The sequence below is a fragment of the Boleophthalmus pectinirostris genome, unplaced genomic scaffold, assembly GCF_026225935.1.
Source record: "Boleophthalmus pectinirostris isolate CB_2022bp ecotype Guang Dong unplaced genomic scaffold, ASM2622593v1 HiC_scaffold_1, whole genome shotgun sequence".
NCBI classification, from domain to species: Eukaryota; Metazoa; Chordata; class Actinopteri; order Gobiiformes; family Gobiidae; genus Boleophthalmus; species Boleophthalmus pectinirostris.
Window position 1 is genome coordinate 37,676,943 of NW_026570970.1, and position 6,341 is coordinate 37,683,283.

General features: G+C 38.0%; 1 protein-coding gene across 1 annotated transcript in view; it reads right to left on the minus strand.

The window, feature by feature from the left end:
* The window catches only part of LOC110163832 (poly(rC)-binding protein 3), a 50,477-nt gene extending 44,661 nt beyond the window's left edge, over positions 1-5,816 (minus strand). Inside the window, exons 1-2 of the mRNA XM_055154204.1 lie at positions 5,788-5,816; positions 4,814-4,901 (exon numbers count right to left, since the gene is read on the minus strand). The gene's annotated coding sequence lies outside the window, so the exon portion shown is untranslated. The remainder of the gene's footprint in view (positions 1-4,813; positions 4,902-5,787) is intronic.
* Positions 5,817-6,341: the final 525 nt, after the last annotated feature.

Here is a 6,341-nt window from a genome sequence, read left to right on the forward strand (position 1 = left end):
ACGATCATAAACAATAAACTTTTTCACCTTTGTTAATGTTAGTATTAGTTTTGCACAACCATAAACAAAAACAAAATGTCCTTACATTTTTTTTAAATTCTCATCGATGTTTGTTTCACACGATCATAAACGATAAACTTTTTCACCTTCTTTAACATCATTATTAATTTGTACGACCATAAACAAAAACAAAATGTCCTTACATTTCTTCTTTTTTTTTTTATTTCTCATGATCATAAATGATAAACTTTTGTGCTGTTGTTAACATTATTATTAGTTTGTACGACCATAAACAAAAAAATAATTCTTTCATTTTCATTGTTGTTTGTTTCGCACGACCATATATGACAAACTTTTGTACCTTTGTTAACATTGTTATTACTTTGTACGACCATAAACAGGGGAAACAAAAAACAAAACAAACAAACAAACAAAAAAAAAAGATAAGAATGAGGAAGAAAGTGATTGTGTTTTTGTTAGAGTTTTTGGATTGTAAAATATTTGGAGCGATGACTTTAAACAGTCCAACACTGTAGAAACCTTTAAAAAAAGAGTATAGTCATGTTTTGGAAAATACACAGCTCTGGAGTTTATGAATTGTGCGCTGAGTTTTGTTTGTTTTAATTGATATTTTGTCTTTTATATGTCCAGGGAGTGGAGTTGTGAATCCAAACTTGTTGTTCATGCGTTTGGTGCCTTTGTTTCAGCTCGGACCTTCCTGCCATGACCTATGTAGTCGCGGGTTATATTTTGTTTTTGTTTGCCGCAAATGATCCAAAAAAAAAAAGCAAACAAAAAAGTAATAATAAATGAAAAAAATAAAAAATAATAAATAAAAATAAGTAGGACAGGTGTCAAATTATATAAATGTAAATGTACAGTAAAATAAAATAGAAAGATAAGTAATAAAATATAAAATGAATGAGTTGTGCTTGCTCTTCCCACTGTGAGTGAGTCTAAAGTGTCAAAAGCTTCATGTGACAATCTGAAATCATTTTTTGCAACTTTTAATTGTATTTCCTTCTCTTGTTGTTCTCTTTGTTCTCACAATCATAATGACTTTTGTCTGGCCTGAGGAAACTGCTCCAGGTTCAGTCTGGTTTTAAATTAATAGAAACACGTGAGGAAAAATGTGATAATTACATGTTATCAGTATATGAAGAACTAAATTATCAACCTGAATCATTTGCTGGGCCTGTTTCATGTCTTTGTGTAAACTGTTTGTCTGTTTTATTGTCTGACTTTAATATCACGCATGTTTTTAATACGGCAATAAATGTTCAGGATTTTTCAAACTTTAAGTGACACTTTTTTCATGTTTGGGTGTTTCCTGTGACTTATACTTCAGTGTGACTGATATATTCAAATGTTGACAGTGAAGCGGTGAGAGGTTCTAGTCTTGTGTGTGAGTATGTGCTGCTCCTGTTCCTCCTGTACCACTGTCACTTCACTCTACTGCACATGTCTCCTGCAGAAAGAGCCTCTTATTAAGCCAATGATGTTCATTTTGTCTTCTTGTCTACTTTAACTTCTTAGGTTCTTTTTAAGCCGAAACATGTCAACAAGGTAAATACACTTTACTGCATTGTCTTTAAAAAGAACCTAAGAAGTTAAAGAACGAGCCTCTGTTCTGTCTGAATCATGTCAGTCGATCGCACCATTACTTCTGTACTAGGGCTGGGCGGTATCCAACATTTTGATACCACCTATGCTCGCGTAGAGCGTCAAAATATAGGATGTATCCTATGTTCTGAAATCTATGCGCGCAGGACGTGCTGCTCCATATGCGCGCCCTCGTTCACTTTCCATGCATTCTAAAAGTTACACGTCCAAAAGTTGCAGTTTTTACGCTCATGTAAGGCGAAATACACACATGCAGTGGAGCCAGGCCCATAATCTCTGAAAAGTTAAAACACGAACTGTCTCCAACGCGACACACGCACAGAACAGACTCACCGTCAGCCGCAACATCCTCTGTCGCAGAAAAAACATATATTCCACAGAATAAAACACCATATATTCCACTGAGTTGTGTCCTTTAGTCCAACAAAAGCTAAACCGCTTTAGCAGCACAAAAGTGAGCTGTTTTTATCAGTTCATGCAAATGAGACATGCGGTTTTAAGTTTCTTTTCTGTAAAACGTAAAGAAATGTGCGCCTGAAGCTAAAATGCTGCCAAATTACAGAAGTACGAGTATTTTTGGGGAGGACCAACTCGCTTGCAGCCGGACTTGCCATCTTGTCTTGGTCTCCCTTATGAGCGTCACATGACAGCGGAACGAAACTAATCAAACTTCATCTCCCCAAGAAACATTATAAATACTCTTAGTTTTAAATCGTGATAACATTATATTGAAAATACAACAACACAATAATTTGTGCTGAGCAAATTTAGATATGAATAAATTATATTATACTAGGTCCTTATGCGCTGCAGCTTTTTAAAATGACGGTAATTAAACTGATACCGTTGCTATTTTTTGATACCACGATATACTGTATTACCGCACAACCCTATTCTGCACCACTGAACAATTTAACATTTAAACAAACTTATAAAGACAATTGAGAAGATTGAACACAAATGCCCCAAAAACAAAATCAGATTCTGCAGATTAACAAATTGCAAGTCGTGAAATCTGCAGCTGAAAACGATAATCGAGAAGCAGAAAGAAAGTTTGGAGTGAGAGAGAAACTTGTGACACCAGGAGGATGCACCATGAAACTTTCCTGAAGTCACTGGATGGATGGACAAAGTCTGGACTTCAGTGACACTGAAACCATCCTGTCGAGATTCACAAAGACACGAATAATTCTAACTGGAACTGATGCTGAGTCTAGTCCGATGAGGTTCATTTGGTCTTCTGATAATTTATGTTATTAGGTTCTTTTTTCTGACCATAGGTTTGTTTTCATACCTGACAGTTTGGACTGCTCACTAGCGCTCTACCTCAGAGTGGTCATGTGATGTTTCTGTGACGTGTCTGGTCAGCTGATTTAAACAGGTTTTGGGACAGAGGAAAACAAACATCGTCGCTGGATTAAAGAGGCAATCGAAATACGGAAACGTGCACATGGGACTGTAAACCGGGACGAGTGGGCTTTTTTACTCTCACACACCTGGGATACTGTCCTGAGGAAGTGGGTCTGCAGGTGGCGCTGTTGTTCTGCCTCCACCGATAGAAAGACAGCGTCAAAACGTGTTTAAATCAGCTGAACGGACACATCACAGAAACATCACGTGACCACTCTGAGGAAGACGCTAGTGAACAGTCGAAACTAGGGATGGGCATTCGATGAAATTTTCGTTGGAAGAATTAACGATCGATTATCGATTAATCATTAATGTTTTTATATTAAAATGATCATCATTATTATTACTATCTGCACTACTAATCTGCATAAATAAATTAAACTTTACGACATATAAACCGTAACGACTCTAGAGCCACATCAGCTGTTTGACATTATAATGTGTTTAATTCAGTTTTGTTCAAATCTCACAGAAACAAAACTTAAAACCACATCACTAATTTGCATAAACTAAGTGAAGATAAAACTCCAGCTCTTGTGTCGCTGATGTGGTTCAACTTGTGTTGGATTAAAAGACATGACTCAGGTGAATACAGGTTAGTGTGACCAGATTTGTGTTTGTCAAAACCAGGACAGCGTACGGGGGGAGGGGGGCGGGGCCTCGTCATCCACATTGAGCGACTCTCACCTGGTAAAACTTTTTCCTACTGGACACAGAAACATATGTGCTGCTTTATACACTGTGCACATGGACTCACACTTGTGTCAAACGCAACGGAAAGCGTGGAATTTCTTGTACAAGTCATTGTTAAATCCACATTTGTGCTTTGGTTCGTTCCAGACTGACCCACTGTTTGTGTCTCGCTCCTTCTGATGCAGAGACACATGTACACACCTGTTTGGTCACGATACACACAACAACCTACATTCGGTTTGATGATTAAAATGAACATAATCGATGAAATTCTCAATGATCAATTATCGAGTACTCGATTAATCATGCCCATCCCTAGTCGAAACTGTCAGGTATGAAACAAAACTGTAGGTCTGAAAAAAGAACCTAATAACATATATGACGCCGAGTCTGACGACAGCGACACAGAAGGTCGGAGGTCGAGGCCGAGTTTTTCAGAAGTGACACCGAGGATGAAGAATTGAATAGATTTAGTGATTTGGAGTGAGATGGAGAGTTTGGTAAACTTGTTCTGTTGTTTATGTTATATTTATCTGAAGAACTGTTCATATGTGACGTTAACAGTCTGTTGTTCTCTCTTCTAGAACTTGACTTTCGACAGGAAATATTGGATCCTGGTCTCTGATTTTATTAAATAAATTCCCCCAAAAAGTGCTACTTATACTCCAAAGTGACTTATAGTTCGAAAAATACGGTAATTTTAAAACGCTTTTTTCTGCCTCCATCTGAGAATTTGACTTCATCACTTTCTAGAATCTGAAATTCACTGGTCAGAGAAGAATGGACACAAATTTTACGGTCGGAAGATGAAAAATTAAAGTGCCTCGCATCGATTTTAAACCTACCTAGACTCTTTTTTTTTTTTTTTTTTTTAAAGACACGTTGCTGATTTTTATTTTATTTTTTTAATGCATCACACAAAAAGTAAACGTTATATAATATAAATAAAGAATATTTGAGGAATGTTTGGGTGAGCGTCGTCGTCGTCTGTGTTGTGTTTTGTGGCCAGACAAACACGTGTCATTAGATAATATGATAATGAGATACAAATATGAGATGAATTTGTTGAATCAAAATGATCTCTGACCAAAAAAGGATCCCAGCAGCTTCCTGTTTGTCATGTGACCCACCGCAGCAGGAAGTGACGCTCGTGTATCGTCCAATCAGAGCGCGGCCTTCAGAGAGAGAAAAACGTGTTAAAAATATTTATAACAAACAACAAACGAAACCAGGACTAAACCGGGACTAAACCAAGACTAAACCAGGTCTAAACCAGGACTAAACCAGAACTAAACCAGGTCTAAACCAGGACTAAACCAGGACAAAACCAGGTCTAAACCAGGACTAAACCAGGTCTAAACCAGGACTAAATCAGGTCTAAACCAGGACTAAACCAGGACTAAACCAGGTCTAAACCAGGACTAAACCAGGACTAAACCAGGTACCAGGTAAACCAGGACTAAAACCAGGACAAACCAGGACTAAACCAGGTCTAAACCAGGACTAAACCAGGTCTAAAACCAGGACTAAACCAGGTCTAAACCAGGACAAAACCAGGTCTAAACCAGGACTAAACCAGGACTAAACCAGGACTAAACCAGGACTAAAAACAGGACTAAACCAGGTAAACCAGGACAAAACCAGGTCTAAACCAGGACTAAACCAGGACTTAACCAGGACTAAACCAGGACTAGACCAGGACTAAACCAGGACTAAACCAGGTCTAAACCAGGACTAAACCAGGACTAAACCAGGTCTAAACCAGGACTAAACCAGGACTAAAAAAGGACTAAACCAGGACAAAACCAGGTCTAAACCAGGACTAAACCAGACTAAACCAGGACTAAACCAGGACTAAAACAGAACTAAACCCAGACTAAACCAGGACTAAACCAGGACTAAACCTGGACTAAACCAGAACTAAACCAGGACTAAATCAGGACTAAACTGGACTAAACCAAGGACTAAACTAGGACTAAAAAGAACTTTGAAATCCCAGAATAACATGTAAATACTGGACTATAAATAACTGAATAATAAAAGTACACGTTGAGTTCTTACAGTGGGGTGTGTCACAAAGTCCAGCTCAGATTCAACACTTCAACTTGGGTTTGACTGAAATCAAATCAGACAATCATGTTTATAATTAGAGAAAAACTTTGGCCATTGTAACATTTTAGTTCTAAGCAAATAATTCACGTAAAATGACCTGAAACCTGCAGAAATAACTTCAAATCATTTTACAAAAAGAGTCAGAACAAAATAAATGTGATGTGAAAGGGTGAGTCTTACTTTGGGGCTTGTTTGGGCTGCAGAGGGTCACACGGGCGCAGGTCCAGAGCAGAGGCTGAGGACAGAACACAGACAAAACCTGAGTTTAAATGTGCAATGACAGCCCCCTCTTGTGGCCCAACAGCAGCACTACAGTGTGAGTATAGTGTGAGTCCTGTTATAAGAGCACTGCTGCCCTCTGCTGGTACATTACACACATTATATTTCATCTGAGCAAAAGGTTCAAACCACACCAGACACAAACAGACAAACACCTCCTGATTCATACAGTTATAGTTTTAGTTTTATGTTTTTATGATGAGTGGAGATCAGATCCACAGCTC